This window comes from Solanum pennellii, chromosome 1 (genome assembly GCF_001406875.1).
Source record: "Solanum pennellii chromosome 1, SPENNV200".
In the NCBI taxonomy this organism is placed as follows: domain Eukaryota; kingdom Viridiplantae; phylum Streptophyta; class Magnoliopsida; order Solanales; family Solanaceae; genus Solanum; species Solanum pennellii.
Genome location: NC_028637.1, coordinates 46,695,329 through 46,709,658, shown reverse-complemented (window position 1 = coordinate 46,709,658; position 14,330 = coordinate 46,695,329). Strand labels below are relative to the sequence as shown.

The following is a 14,330-nucleotide window of genomic DNA, read 5'->3' as shown; positions in this document are numbered from 1 at the left end:
CATTTTTGTTGAAATTTGATCTCGTAATTTAAAAATATATGCTTATTTATTTATTTTTGTGGAAAATACATTCGGATTGAGACGTCATTAGGATATGGGATGGGGGCGTCGGGGATGGGCGTGACGGGCGTCGTCGTGCGTCGGTGCGTTGAGGGGTTTAAAGTGGAACGGGCTAGGCTTTGGGAGGAAAGTTGTGTTTAATAGAATTTAGAGTGCAATGAATGATAGATGCTGATAACCTCAATCTTACTTCTCAAATAAGAAGTAAAGCGGTCGTATCAAGTAAAGAACCCAACTAATGAGGTTGGGATCGTTCCCACGAGTAAATAGTTCAGACATAACTTCAATCTATTATTACTATTATTTGGTCAATTATTTGCTTAGAAATCAAAGACAATAAAAGGGGGGTTTTTACTTCTAAATAAATGAAAATAACTAACTAAATTAAAGTAGACACCTAACAGATTCAAATGCTGGAGTTTAATCAATTAATAAAAGTAACTAGGGTTTACGTGTTCCCCACAGGTTCCTAACTTGATAATTCTAACTATAACAATCCTTTCTTAGTATCTTGCATGGAAAGTGATAAGTTATGTATTTCTAAATCCTTGGTCCGGCATCTAGAAAATTTTACTCCGCACCTTGGTCCGGCTAAGTGTGTTGCTATACTTAACCCTTACCTTTACCTCATATTAAGCATTGTATTCGATATTTGAGTAAGTTATTACCTCGTACCAATCAATACTAGCCTATTAGATAGTATACACTAAATCTATGTTGATAATTCTTTTCCTATTATCTACCTCCTTGGTCCGGCAAGTAGCATTAAGGCGAGTTCTAATATTGTCCATCCGTTAAAAAGACTTCTAAACGAAAGAATTATCAATACATGCAAGGCACTTTTCTAGAATTGTTATGTTAGTTAGGTTTTACCTCATTATTCACCTATTGTTCCCACAACCCTAGTTATGGAGTTTAGTTATCCAAAGTCATAATCACAATATTCATATGTATAATATAAGAATTCATGCACTTACTTCAATGAGAAAGAATAAAATTCAGAAATTTACTTGATTAATCGACAAAATCACCAAAAATCAACTCCAAAGAAAAGTGTAACAATCCAAAGTGTAATAACCAAAATAATCTTCTAACAAAGAATCTAACATGAAAGTGTCTAATAACAAAAGTCTAACCCCAAAAATGAGGTTTTTACAACTATTTATTAAAAAAAACAAAAACCTAATAAAAAAAGGACCCTAATTGCTGAAAATTTGTCAAAACGGGGCAGGGTCGACAGACCTAGTGACACGGACCATCGCGGTTATGACGGGCCATCATGGACTCCATCGTCCCATACTTTGAAAACTCTTGTGCTGCTCTCTTCATTACCCTCGACGGCAGGTATGACGGACCGTTCCAAGCACGACGGTCCGTCGAGGGTCTCCGTTCCATAACACTTAAACTCTTGGAATTTGGGTACTGGGACTACTTCTCTGATCATCATGACGAACCAGCAGGACGGACCGTCATGGCTACGACGGTCCGTCATGCACTTCGTAACTCCACACTTGGTCAGACTTCCCCATCTTCCTTCAGCAGCTTCACTACGACGCCACCTACGGACCGTCACAGGCTCCGTAGGTGGTAACTTTTCTTCATTTCTTGCTCAAAAACTTCCACGTTCAACCTTAGACAGATTTCCTGCAAATAAAGGGACACTTACTGATATACCGTGGTTTCACGGTATAATTAATACTTTTTCCTTAAGTTTAGTGTGTCCGAAAAGCCTTTTTGTGTTAATTTTTATATAAGTTTTCTTTGTTTTGCAGGAAATCTGTCCAAAGCTGAATGCGGAGAGTTTGAGCGAAGAAATGCAGAAGAGACCACCTACGGAGCTTATGACGGTCCGTCGTGCTTGCGACGGTCCGGAGGTGGCAGCGTAGTGCAGCTGCTGAAGGAAGATGGGGAAGTCTGACGAAGTGTGGGATTACGAAGCTTGTGACGGTCCGTAGGTGGCAGCGTAGTGCAGCTGCTGAAGGAAGATGGGGAAGTCTGACGAAGTGTGGGATTACGAAGCTTGTGACGGTCCGTAGGTGGCAGCGTAGTGCAGCTGCTGAAGGAAGATGGGGAAGTCTGACGAAGTGTGGGATTACGAAGCTTGTGACGGTCCGTAGGTGGCAGCGTAGTGCAGCTGCTGAAGGAAGATGGGGAAGTCTGACGAAGTGTGGGATTACGAAGCTTGTGACGGTCCGTAGGTGGCAGCGTAGTGCAGCTGCTGAAGGAAGATGGGGAAGTCTGACGAAGTGTGGGATTACGAAGCTTGTGACGGTCCGTAGGTGGCAGCGTAGTGCAGCTGCTGAAGGAAGATGGGGAAGTCTGACGAAGTGTGGGATTACGAAGCTTGTGACGGTCCGTAGGTGGCAGCGTAGTGCAGCTGCTGAAGGAAGATGGGGAAGTCTGACGAAGTGTGGGATTACGAAGCTTGTGACGGTCCGTAGGTGGCAGCGTAGTGCAGCTGCTGAAGGAAGATGGGGAAGTCTGACGAAGTGTGGGATTACGAAGCTTGTGACGGTCCGTAGGTGGCAGCGTAGTGCAGCTGCTGAAGGAAGATGGGGAAGTCTGACGAAGTGTGGGATTACGAAGCTTGTGACGGTCCGTAGGTGGCAGCGTAGTGCAGCTGCTGAAGGAAGATGGGGAAGTCTGACGAAGTGTGGGATTACGAAGCTTGTGACGGTCCGTAGGTGGCAGCGTAGTGCAGCTGCTGAAGGAAGATGGGGAAGTCTGACGAAGTGTGGGATTACGAAGCTTGTGACGGTCCGTAGGTGGCAGCGTAGTGCAGCTGCTGAAGGAAGATGGGGAAGTCTGACGAAGTGTGGGATTACGAAGCTTGTGACGGTCCGTAGGTGGCAGCGTAGTGCAGCTGCTGAAGGAAGATGGGGAAGTCTGACGAAGTGTGGGATTACGAAGCTTGTGACGGTCCGTAGGTGGCAGCGTAGTGCAGCTGCTGAAGGAAGATGGGGAAGTCTGACGAAGTGTGGGATTACGAAGCTTGTGACGGTCCGTAGGTGGCAGCGTAGTGCAGCTGCTGAAGGAAGATGGGGAAGTCTGACGAAGTGTGGGATTACGAAGCTTGTGACGGTCCGTAGGTGGCAGCGTAGTGCAGCTGCTGAAGGAAGATGGGGAAGTCTGACGAAGTGTGGGATTACGAAGCTTGTGACGGTCCGTAGGTGGCAGCGTAGTGCAGCTGCTGAAGGAAGATGGGGAAGTCTGACGAAGTGTGGGATTACGAAGCTTGTGACGGTCCGTAGGTGGCAGCGTAGTGCAGCTGCTGAAGGAAGATGGGGAAGTCTGACGAAGTGTGGGATTACGAAGCTTGTGACGGTCCGTAGGTGGCAGCGTAGTGCAGCTGCTGAAGGAAGATGGGGAAGTCTGACGAAGTGTGGGATTACGAAGCTTGTGACGGTCCGTAGGTGGCAGCGTAGTGCAGCTGCTGAAGGAAGATGGGGAAGTCTGACGAAGTGTGGGATTACGAAGCTTGTGACGGTCCGTAGGTGGCAGCGTAGTGCAGCTGCTGAAGGAAGATGGGGAAGTCTGACGAAGTGTGGGATTACGAAGCTTGTGACGGTCCGTAGGTGGCAGCGTAGTGCAGCTGCTGAAGGAAGATGGGGAAGTCTGACGAAGTGTGGGATTACGAAGCTTGTGACGGTCCGTAGGTGGCAGCGTAGTGCAGCTGCTGAAGGAAGATGGGGAAGTCTGACGAAGTGTGGGATTACGAAGCTTGTGACGGTCCGTAGGTGGCAGCGTAGTGCAGCTGCTGAAGGAAGATGGGGAAGTCTGACGAAGTGTGGGATTACGAAGCTTGTGACGGTCCGTAGGTGGCAGCGTAGTGCAGCTGCTGAAGGAAGATGGGGAAGTCTGACCAAGTGTGGAGTTACGAAGTGCATGACGGACCGTCGTAGCCATGACGGTCCGTCCTGCAGGTTCATCGTGAAGTTCAGAGAAGTGATCCCAGTACCCATATTCCAAGAGTTGAAGTGTTTTGAAACGAAGGCCCTCGACGGACCGTCGTGTCTGTGACGGTCCGTCATACTTGCCGTCGAGGATGGTGAAGAGAGCAGCAGAACAAATTGCATAAGTATGGGACGACGGAGTCCATGACGGTCCGTCGTGACCACGACGGTCCGTCGTGAGGTCCGTCGACCCAGCCGCGTTTTTGCAGATTTCCAGCAAATAGAGTCCTTGTTTAATTAGGTTTTTTTTTTTATAAATAGTTCGAAAAACCTCGTTTTTGAGGTTAGACTCTGTTAGGTTAGACACCTGATAGTTAGACTCTGTTAGGTTAGACACCTGATAGTTAGACTCTTAGATTGTTAAAACTCCGTATTGGTAAACATTGTATTGTGAGATTCTTGATAATCATTAGACTTTTCGTGAGATTATTGATTACTTTGAGAATTCTTGCAAGTGATTTTTGGTGATTAATCAAGCAAACTTTTGGATTTTATTCTTTCTCATTGAAGTAAGTACATGAATTCTTATTTAATATATTTGAATATTGTGTTTATGGCTATGAGTAACTAAACTCCATAACTAGGGTTGTGGGAACCATAGGCAAATAATGAGATAAACCCTAACTAAAATAAGAATTCTAGAATACTGTCTTGCATGTATTAATAATTCTTTCGCTTAGAAGTCTTTTTAACGGATGGCCAAGAACTCGCCTTATGGCTACTTGCCGGACCAAGGAGGTAGATAATAGGAAAAGAATTATTAACATAGATTTAATGTATACTATCTAATAGGCTAGTATTGATTGGTACGAAGTAATAACTTAGTCAAATATCGAATACGATGCTTAATATGAGGTAAGGATAAGGGTTAGGATAGCAACACACGTAGCCAGACCAAGGTGAGGAGTGAGATTTTCTAGATGCCGGACCAAGGATTTAGAAATAAATAACTTATCACTTTGCATGCAAGATAATATGAAAGAATTGTTATAGTTAGAATTATCAAGTTATGAACCTGTGGGGAACACGTAAACCCTAGTTACTTTGATTAATTGATTAAAATCTAATTGTCGAAGCTGTTAAGTGTCTCTTTCAATTGCGTTAGTTATTTTCATTCATTTAGAAATAGAAACCCCCCCTTTTATTATTTTTACTTTCCAAGGAAGTCATTGACCGAACAATAGTAATAGCAAGTTGAAGTTAAGTCTAGACTATTTTCCTCGTGGGAACGATCCCAACCTCACTAGTTGGGTTATTTACTTGACGCGACCGCTTTACTTCTTATTTGAGAAGTAAGTTTGAGCGTATCAAATTTTGGCGCCGCTGCCGGGGAAAATAGCTTTTAGATTAACTTGAACTTATTACTATAGTTTAGTTGATATTTTCTTGATTTTACTTTGTTTTATTGTTTTTGATTTCTTTTCAGAACTATCCTCCTTGTATGCCAAATACACGGAGAGGAAGAGAACCGCTGTTTCCCTACGATCACGAGTTAGAGCGTACACTGCGCAATATGAATCGTAATTTGGGAATAAATGATGAGGATCCGAACCAGAACATCCCAGCTCCGGTTGATGTTCATGGTCAGATGTTACCCGATGCTCCGGGTGAACATCAACAGAGGGGACAGAATCCCGCTCCACGGCCCCAAGCATACTACAGAGGCTATGATAACATAGCAGATTCGGATGGGCCACTGGTTTTGCCTCCTCTACCCGCTGGCCACACTTTTGTGGTAACTAGTAGTCTGATGCAAATGCTCACTGCCAGAGGTTTGTTTTCAGGGCTACCTTCTGAGGATCCACATGCCCATATAGCTAAGGTAAGGGCAGTGTGTAAAAGTTGTGTAGGGAGGCCTGATTTGGATTTAGATGTAATAGGGCTCAGAGTGTTTCCTCTCTCACTGACGGGAGAGGCTGCTATGTGGTTCACTGAGCTCCCATACAACTCAATCTTCACTTGGAACCAACTAAGGGATGTCTTCTTAGCACGCTACTATCCGGTCTCCAAGAAACTAAACCACAAAGACAGAGTGAATAACTTTGTGGCACTACCAGGAGAGTCAGTTAGTAGTTCTTGGGATAGATTCACCTCATTCTTGAGAAGTGTTCCAAATCACCGTATAGATGATGAGTCACTGAAAGAATACTTCTATCGGGGACAGGATGACAACAACAAAGCGGTATTGGACACTATAGCAGGTGGATCTTATGGAGAATGTCCTTATGCTGAGATCGCTGAAAAATTAGAAAAAATCTCCCGGAATAACAAAGCTTGGAGTACTAGAAAATCTGATACAGGGAGAAACACCTTTGCAGTGCAGTCCACTCACAACCCAGCCACAGATGACATTCGTGAAGAAATGGCTCAGATGAGAACTGAGCTTGGGTTGGTACTAAAACATGTCACTGGGGGTGCAGAAAAGATTAATGCAGTCAACTACTTGGCTAAACCACCACCTCCAAACGATGAGTGTTATTATGAGGAGGATTCCTATGCAGTAAATGAACAGATGGGGGGTTTCCGACCAAGCGCCCAAGGCTCAAATCAGGATAATTGGCGCCAAGGTCAAGGGAACCAAGGTCGGAACTATGGTAACTACAACCGTGAGGGTCATTATGTCCGAGATGGAAACTACAACCGCGACAACAACTTCAACAGGGGTAACTATGGTAACAGAAACGACAGGAATGGGCCCTATGTTCCTCCTCAAAATCGTGAAGTTACTCCTAGGGATGGTGGAGATAGTATGGCGCGAGTTGAGGATATGTTGCACAAAATGATGAGGAGGTTCGATGCTAGTGATGAGCACAATAAAGAGTTGAGAAATGATTTAGCGGGTATTGGGCAAAAAGTTGATACACATGCAATATCGATTAAGCAACTTGAGTTACAATTGGCCCAATTATCTGCAACTGTGAACACACGGCAACCGGGCACTCTTCCTAGCAACACTGTCCAAAATCCGAAAAATGATGGACATTGTATGGCAATTACTACTCGCGGTGGCAAGCAAACCATTGACCCACCTATGCCATCTGATGAGAAAAAGGTGACAAAAGAATCTGATAAAGTGGTAGAAGTTGATGCTGAATTAGAGGATAACACTGCAAAAGATGCTGAAGTGCCTAAAAAGGTAACTCCTATGCCTAGGCCACCACCCCCATTTCCTCAAAGATTATTGAAAAAGACCGAGGATGGCAAATATCGGCGTTTTATAACAATGTTGAAGCAACTTTCTATCAATGTCCCTTTGGTAGAAGCTTTAGAACAAATGCCCGGTTACGCCAAATTTATGAAAGATCTGGTCACAAAGAAAAGATCGGTCACTTTTGAGGATGATGATAGAATGCAGCATTGTAGTGCTATTGCTACAAGATCTCTGGTCCAAAAGAAAGAAGATCCGGGTGCGTTCACTATTCCTTGTACAATCGGGCTATTACATTTTGCGAAAGCATTATGTGATCTGGGGGCAAGCATAAATCTCATGCCCCTCTCGATTTACAAGAAGTTGGGTTTGGGTGACCCAAAGCCCACTGCGATGCGGCTACTGATGGCTGATCGAACAGTAAAACGGCCTATAGGGATACTCCACGATGTGCTAGTAAAAGTGGAGCCATTCATATTTCCAGCAGATTTTGTTATTCTTGATTGCAAAGTCCATTTTGAAGTGCCCATTATTCTTGGGAGGCCATTCCTTGCTACGGGAAGAGCCTTAGTAGACATGGAAAAGGGCAGATGAAATTTCGGTTGAACAATGAGGAAGTGACCTTTAATATTTGTAGGTCCATGAGGCAGAGTGGTGAGCTCCAATCTGCATCTGCTATATCCTACAACATGGGTGAGACATCTGAGACACAAATAGAAGAACGTCTAAGTGTAGAAGCATTAGCGGCAGTAATAATGAACTTTGATAGCGATTGCATTGAAGAGTATGAGTCATTAGTTGCGGCTCTTGACCGAGGTGATGTTCGGTTTAAACCGAAGAAATTTAAGCTTGATATGAAGAATTGCGAGTCCCCAACCACGAAACTATCTATAGAGGAGGCTCCAAAATTAGAACTAAAAGCTCTCCCACCTCATCTCAAGTATGAATTCTTAGGAAATGGTGACACTTTGCGGTAATCATTGCATCAGACTCGGATGAACAACAAGTTCAGAGTTTGGTGAAGGTACTAAAAAGGTTCAAAAGAGCTATTGGGTGTAATGACAGATGCGATCATACCAGCACTAACGCACCGGATCCCATCAGAACTCCGAAGTTAAGCATGCTTGGGCGAGAGTAGTACTAGGATGGGTGACCCCTTGGAAAGTCTCGCGTTTGCATCCCTCCTTTTTGTTGAAATTCGATCTCGTAATTGAAAAAAATATACTCATCTATTTATTTTTGCGGAAAATACGTTCGGATTGATGCGTCATTAGGATATGGGATGGTGGCGTCGGGGACGGGCGTGACGGGCGTCGTCGTGCGTCGGTGCGTGGAGGGTTTTAAAGCGGGGGGCGAGCTAGGGGGTTGGGAGGAAGGTTGTGTTTAATATATTGTAGAGTGCAATGAATGACGGATGCGATCATACCAGCACTAACGCACCGGATCCCATCAGAACTCCGAAGTTAAGCGTGCTTGGGCGAGAGTAGTACTAGGATGGGTGACCCCCTGGGAAGTCCTCGTGTTGCATCCCTCCTTTTTGTTGAAATTCGATCTCGTAATTGAAAAAAATATACTCATCTATTTATTTTTGCGGAAAATACGTTCGGATTGATGCGTCATTAGGATATGGGATGGTGGCGTCGGGGACGGGCGTGACGGGCGTCGTCGTGCGTCGGTGCGTGGAGGGTTTTAAAGCGGGGGGCGAGCTAGGGCGTTGGGAGGAAGGTTGTGTTTAATAGATTTTAGAGTGCAATGAATGACGGATGCGATCATACCAGCACTAACGCACCGGATCCCATCAGAACTCCGAAGTTAAGCGTGCTTGGGCGAGAGTAGTACTAGGATGGGTGACCCCCTGGGAAGTCCTCGTGTTGCATCCCTCCTTTTTGTTGAAATTCGATCTCGTAATTGAAAAAAATATACTCATCTATTTATTTTTGCGGAAAATACGTTCGGATTGATGCGTCATTAGGATATGGGATGGTCGCGTCGGGGATGGGCGTGACGGGCGTCGTCGTGCGTCGGTTCGTGGAGGATTTTAAAGCGGGGGGCGAGCTAGGGCGTTGGAAGGAAGGTTGTGCTTAATAGATTTTAGAGTGCAATGAATGACGGATGCGATCATACCAGCACTAACGCACCGGATCCCATCAGAACTCCGAAGTTAAGCGTGCTTGGGCGAGAGTAGTACTAGGATGGGTGACCCCCTGGGAAGTCCTCGTGTTGCATCCCTCCTTTTTGTTGAAATTCGATCTCGTAATTGAAAAAAATATACTCATCTATTTATTTTTGCGGAAAATACGTTCGGATTGATGCGTCATTAGGATATGGGATGGTGGCGTCGGGGACGGGCGTGACGGGCGTCGTCGTGCGTCGGTGCGTGGAGGGTTTTAAAGCGGGGGGCGAGCTAGGGCGTTGGGAGGAAGGTTGTGTTTAATAGATTTTAGAGTGCAATGAATGACGGATGCGATCATACCAGCACTAACGCACCGGATCCCATCAGAACTCCGAAGTTAAGCGTGCTTGGGCGAGAGTAGTACTAGGATGGGTGACCCCCTGGGAAGTCCTCGTGTTGCATCCCTCCTTTTTGTTGAAATTCGATCTCGTAATTGAAAAAAATATACTCATCTATTTATTTTTGCGGAAAATACGTTCGGATTGATGCGTCATTAGGATATGGGATGGTGGCGTCGGGGACGGGCGTGACGGGCGTCGTCGTGCGTCGGTGCGTGGAGGGTTTTAAAGCGGGGGGCGAGCTAGGGCGTTGGGAGGAAGGTTGTGTTTAATAGATTTTAGAGTGCAATGAATGACGGATGCGATCATACCAGCACTAACGCACCGGATCCCATCAGAACTCCGAAGTTAAGCGTGCTTGGGCGAGAGTAGTACTAGGATGGGTGACCCCCTGGGAAGTCCTCGTGTTGCATCCCTCCTTTTTGTTGAAATTCGATCTCGTAATTGAAAAAAATATACTCATCTATTTATTTTTGCTATTTTTGCGGAAAATACGTTCGGATTGATGCGTCATTAGGATATGGGATGGTGGCGTCGGTGACGGGCGTCGTCGTGCGTCGGTGCGTGGAGGGTTTTATAGCGGGGGGCGAGCTAGGGCGTTGGGAGGAAGGTTGTGTTTAATAGATTTTAGAGTGCAATGAATGACGGATGCGATCATACCAGCACTAACGCACCGGATCCCATCAGAACTCCGAAGTTAAGCGTGCTTGGGCGAGAGTAGTACTAGGATGGGTGACCCCCTGGGAAGTCCTCGTGTTGCATCCCTCCTTTTTGTTGAAATTCGATCTCGTAATTGAAAAAAATATACTCATCTATTTATTTTTGCGGAAAATACGTTCGGATTGATGCGTCATTAGGATATGGGATGGTGGCGTCGGGGACGGGCGTGACGGGCGTCGTCGTGCGTCGGTGCGTGGAGGGTTTTAAAGCGGGGGGCGAGCTAGGGCGTTGGGAGGAAGGTTGTGTTTAATAGATTTTAGAGTGCAATGAATGACGGATGCGATCATACCAGCACTAACGCACCGGATCCCATCAGAACTCCGAAGTTAAGCGTGCTTGGGCGAGAGTAGTACTAGGATGGGTGACCCCCTGGGAAGTCCTCGTGTTGCATCCCTCCTTTTTGTTGAAATTCGATCTCGTAATTGAAAAAAATATACTCATCTATTTATTTTTGCGGAAAATACGTTCGGATTGATGCGTCATTAGGATATGGGATGGTGGCGTCGGGGATGGGCGTGACGGGCATCGTCGTGCGTCGGTGCGTGGAGGGTTTTATAGCGGGGGGCGAGCTAGGGCGTTGGGAGGAAGTTGTGTTTAATAGATTTTAGAGTGCAATGAATGACGGATGCGATCATACCAGCACTAACGCACCGGATCCCATCAGAACTCCGAAGTTAAGCGTGCTTGGGCGAGAGTAGTACTAGGATGGGTGACCCCCTGGGAAGTCCTCGTGTTGCATCCCTCCTTTTTGTTGAAATTCGATCTCGTAATTGAAAAAAATATACTCATCTATTTATTTTTGCGGAAAATACGTTCGGATTGATGCGTCATTAGGATATGGGATGGTGGCGTCGGGGACGGGCGTGACGGGCGTCGTCGTGCGTCGGTGCGTGGAGGGTTTTAAAGCGGGGGGCGAGCTAGGGCGTTGGGAGGAAGGTTGTGTTTAATAGATTTTAGAGTGCAATGAATGACGGATGCGATCATACCAGCACTAACGCACCGGATCCCATCAGAACTCCGAAGTTAAGCGTGCTTGGGCGAGAGTAGTACTAGGATGGGTGACCCCCTGGGAAGTCCTCGTGTTGCATCCCTCCTTTTTGTTGAAATTCGATCTCGTAATTGAAAAAAATATACTCATCTATTTATTTTTGCGGAAAATACGTTCGGATTGATGCGTCATTAGGATATGGGATGGTGGCGTCGGGGACGGGCGTGACGGGCGTCGTCGTGCGTCGGTGCGTGGAGGGTTTTAAAGCGGGGGGCGAGCTAGGGCGTTGGGAGGAAGGTTGTGTTTAATAGATTTTAGAGTGCAATGAATGACGGATGCGATCATACCAGCACTAACGCACCGGATCCCATCAGAACTCCGAAGTTAAGCGTGCTTGGGCGAGAGTAGTACTAGGATGGGTGACCCCCTGGGAAGTCCTCGTGTTGCATCCCTCCTTTTTGTTGAAATTCGATCTCGTAATTGAAAAAAATATACTCATCTATTTATTTTTGCGGAAAATACGTTCGGATTGATGCGTCATTAGGATATGGGATGGTGGCGTCGGGGACGGGCGTGACGGGCGTCGTCGTGCGTCGGTGCGTGGAGGGTTTTAAAGCGGGGGGCGAGCTAGGGCGTTGGGAGGAAGGTTGTGTTTAATAGATTTTAGAGTGCAATGAATGACGGATGCGATCATACCAGCACTAACGCACCGGATCCCATCAGAACTCCGAAGTTAAGCGTGCTTGGGCGAGAGTAGTACTAGGATGGGTGACCCCCTGGGAAGTCCTCGTGTTGCATCCCTCCTTTTTGTTGAAATTCGATCTCGTAATTGAAAAAAATATACTCATCTATTTATTTTTGCGGAAAATACGTTCGGATTGATGCGTCATTAGGATATGGGATGGTGGCGTCGGGGACGGGCGTGACGGGCGTCGTCGTGCGTCGGTGCGTGGAGGGTTTTAAAGCGGGGGGCGAGCTAGGGCGTTGGGAGGAAGGTTGTGTTTAATAGATTTTAGAGTGCAATGAATGACGGATGCGATCATACCAGCACTAACGCACCGGATCCCATCAGAACTCCGAAGTTAAGCGTGCTTGGGCGAGAGTAGTACTAGGATGGGTGACCCCCTGGGAAGTCCTCGTGTTGCATCCCTCCTTTTTGTTGAAATTCGATCTCGTAATTGAAAAAAATATACTCATCTATTTATTTTTGCGGAAAATACGTTCGGATTGATGCGTCATTAGGATATGGGATGGTGGCGTCGGGGACGGGCGTGACGGGCGTCGTCGTGCGTCGGTGCGTGGAGGGTTTTAAAGCGGGGGGCGAGCTAGGGCGTTGGGAGGAAGGTTGTGTTTAATAGATTTTAGAGTGCAATGAATGACGGATGCGATCATACCAGCACTAACGCACCGGATCCCATCAGAACTCCGAAGTTAAGCGTGCTTGGGCGAGAGTAGTACTAGGATGGGTGACCCCCTGGGAAGTCCTCGTGTTGCATCCCTCCTTTTTGTTGAAATTCGATCTCGTAATTGAAAAAAATATACTCATCTATTTATTTTTGCGGAAAATACGTTCGGATTGATGCGTCATTAGGATATGGGATGGTGGCGTCGGGGACGGGCGTGACGGGCGTCGTCGTGCGTCGGTGCGTGGAGGGTTTTAAAGCGGGGGGCGAGCTAGGGCGTTGGGAGGAAGGTTGTGTTTAATAGATTTTAGAGTGCAATGAATGACGGATGCGATCATACCAGCACTAACGCACCGGATCCCATCAGAACTCCGAAGTTAAGCGTGCTTGGGCGAGAGTAGTACTAGGATGGGTGACCCCCTGGGAAGTCCTCGTGTTGCATCCCTCCTTTTTGTTGAAATTCGATCTCGTAATTGAAAAAAATATACTCATCTATTTATTTTTGCGGAAAATACGTTCGGATTGATGCGTCATTAGGATATGGGATGGTGGCGTCGGGGACGGGCGTGACGGGCGTCGTCGTGCGTCGGTGCGTGGAGGGTTTTAAAGCGGGGGGCGAGCTAGGGCGTTGGGAGGAAGGTTGTGTTTAATAGATTTTAGAGTGCAATGAATGACGGATGCGATCATACCAGCACTAACGCACCGGATCCCATCAGAACTCCGAAGTTAAGCGTGCTTGGGCGAGAGTAGTACTAGGATGGGTGACCCCCTGGGAAGTCCTCGTGTTGCATCCCTCCTTTTTGTTGAAATTCGATCTCGTAATTGAAAAAAATATACTCATCTATTTATTTTTGCGGAAAATACGTTCGGATTGATGCGTCATTAGGATATGGGATGGTGGCGTCGGGGACGGGCGTGACGGGCGTCGTCGTGCGTCGGTGCGTGGAGGGTTTTAAAGCGGGGGGCGAGCTAGGGCGTTGGGAGGAAGGTTGTGTTTAATAGATTTTAGAGTGCAATGAATGACGGATGCGATCATACCAGCACTAACGCACCGGATCCCATCAGAACTCCGAAGTTAAGCGTGCTTGGGCGAGAGTAGTACTAGGATGGGTGACCCCCTGGGAAGTCCTCGTGTTGCATCCCTCCTTTTTGTTGAAATTCGATCTCGTAATTGAAAAAAATATACTCATCTATTTATTTTTGCGGAAAATACGTTCGGATTGATGCGTCATTAGGATATGGGATGGTGGCGTCGGGGACGGGCGTGACGGGCGTCGTCGTGCGTCGGTGCGTGGAGGGTTTTAAAGCGGGGGGCGAGCTAGGGCGTTGGGAGGAAGGTTGTGTTTAATAGATTTTAGAGTGCAATGAATGACGGATGCGATCATACCAGCACTAACGCACCGGATCCCATCAGAACTCCGAAGTTAAGCGTGCTTGGGCGAGAGTAGTACTAGGATGGGTGACCCCCTGGGAAGTCCTCGTGTTGCATCCCTCCTTTTTGTTGAAATTCGATCTCGTAATTGAAAAAAATATACTCATCTATTTAT

The 14,330-nt window shown here is 46.6% G+C and overlaps 18 non-coding genes across 18 annotated transcripts; all 18 read left to right on the top strand.

Annotated features, from left to right (window-relative positions):
- The first annotated feature begins 8,224 nt into the window (after positions 1-8,224).
- LOC114075718 lies at positions 8,225-8,343 on the top strand. Its single transcript, XR_003576118.1, has one exon. It is a non-coding gene; the product is annotated as a 5S ribosomal RNA (ribosomal RNA).
- Positions 8,344-8,573: 230 nt separating this feature from the next.
- On the top strand, positions 8,574-8,692 carry LOC114075842. The gene has a single exon (XR_003576230.1). It is a non-coding gene; the product is annotated as a 5S ribosomal RNA (ribosomal RNA).
- A 230-nt stretch (positions 8,693-8,922) lies between these two features.
- Positions 8,923-9,041, top strand: LOC114075841. The gene has a single exon (XR_003576229.1). It is a non-coding gene; the product is annotated as a 5S ribosomal RNA (ribosomal RNA).
- A 230-nt stretch (positions 9,042-9,271) lies between these two features.
- On the top strand, positions 9,272-9,390 carry LOC114075840. Its single transcript, XR_003576228.1, has one exon. It is a non-coding gene; the product is annotated as a 5S ribosomal RNA (ribosomal RNA).
- Positions 9,391-9,620: 230 nt separating this feature from the next.
- Positions 9,621-9,739, top strand: LOC114075839. Its single transcript, XR_003576227.1, has one exon. It is a non-coding gene; the product is annotated as a 5S ribosomal RNA (ribosomal RNA).
- Positions 9,740-9,969: 230 nt separating this feature from the next.
- LOC114075838 lies at positions 9,970-10,088 on the top strand. Its single transcript, XR_003576226.1, has one exon. It is a non-coding gene; the product is annotated as a 5S ribosomal RNA (ribosomal RNA).
- Positions 10,089-10,318: 230 nt separating this feature from the next.
- On the top strand, positions 10,319-10,437 carry LOC114075837. Its single transcript, XR_003576225.1, has one exon. It is a non-coding gene; the product is annotated as a 5S ribosomal RNA (ribosomal RNA).
- A 230-nt stretch (positions 10,438-10,667) lies between these two features.
- On the top strand, positions 10,668-10,786 carry LOC114075836. The gene has a single exon (XR_003576224.1). It is a non-coding gene; the product is annotated as a 5S ribosomal RNA (ribosomal RNA).
- A 229-nt stretch (positions 10,787-11,015) lies between these two features.
- On the top strand, positions 11,016-11,134 carry LOC114075834. The gene has a single exon (XR_003576222.1). It is a non-coding gene; the product is annotated as a 5S ribosomal RNA (ribosomal RNA).
- Positions 11,135-11,364: 230 nt separating this feature from the next.
- On the top strand, positions 11,365-11,483 carry LOC114075833. Its single transcript, XR_003576221.1, has one exon. It is a non-coding gene; the product is annotated as a 5S ribosomal RNA (ribosomal RNA).
- A 230-nt stretch (positions 11,484-11,713) lies between these two features.
- LOC114075832 lies at positions 11,714-11,832 on the top strand. The gene has a single exon (XR_003576220.1). It is a non-coding gene; the product is annotated as a 5S ribosomal RNA (ribosomal RNA).
- Positions 11,833-12,062: 230 nt separating this feature from the next.
- Positions 12,063-12,181, top strand: LOC114075831. Its single transcript, XR_003576219.1, has one exon. It is a non-coding gene; the product is annotated as a 5S ribosomal RNA (ribosomal RNA).
- Positions 12,182-12,411: 230 nt separating this feature from the next.
- On the top strand, positions 12,412-12,530 carry LOC114075830. Its single transcript, XR_003576218.1, has one exon. It is a non-coding gene; the product is annotated as a 5S ribosomal RNA (ribosomal RNA).
- Positions 12,531-12,760: 230 nt separating this feature from the next.
- On the top strand, positions 12,761-12,879 carry LOC114075829. The gene has a single exon (XR_003576217.1). It is a non-coding gene; the product is annotated as a 5S ribosomal RNA (ribosomal RNA).
- Positions 12,880-13,109: 230 nt separating this feature from the next.
- LOC114075828 lies at positions 13,110-13,228 on the top strand. The gene has a single exon (XR_003576216.1). It is a non-coding gene; the product is annotated as a 5S ribosomal RNA (ribosomal RNA).
- Positions 13,229-13,458: 230 nt separating this feature from the next.
- On the top strand, positions 13,459-13,577 carry LOC114075827. Its single transcript, XR_003576215.1, has one exon. It is a non-coding gene; the product is annotated as a 5S ribosomal RNA (ribosomal RNA).
- A 230-nt stretch (positions 13,578-13,807) lies between these two features.
- On the top strand, positions 13,808-13,926 carry LOC114075826. Its single transcript, XR_003576214.1, has one exon. It is a non-coding gene; the product is annotated as a 5S ribosomal RNA (ribosomal RNA).
- Positions 13,927-14,156: 230 nt separating this feature from the next.
- LOC114075825 lies at positions 14,157-14,275 on the top strand. Its single transcript, XR_003576213.1, has one exon. It is a non-coding gene; the product is annotated as a 5S ribosomal RNA (ribosomal RNA).
- Positions 14,276-14,330: the final 55 nt, after the last annotated feature.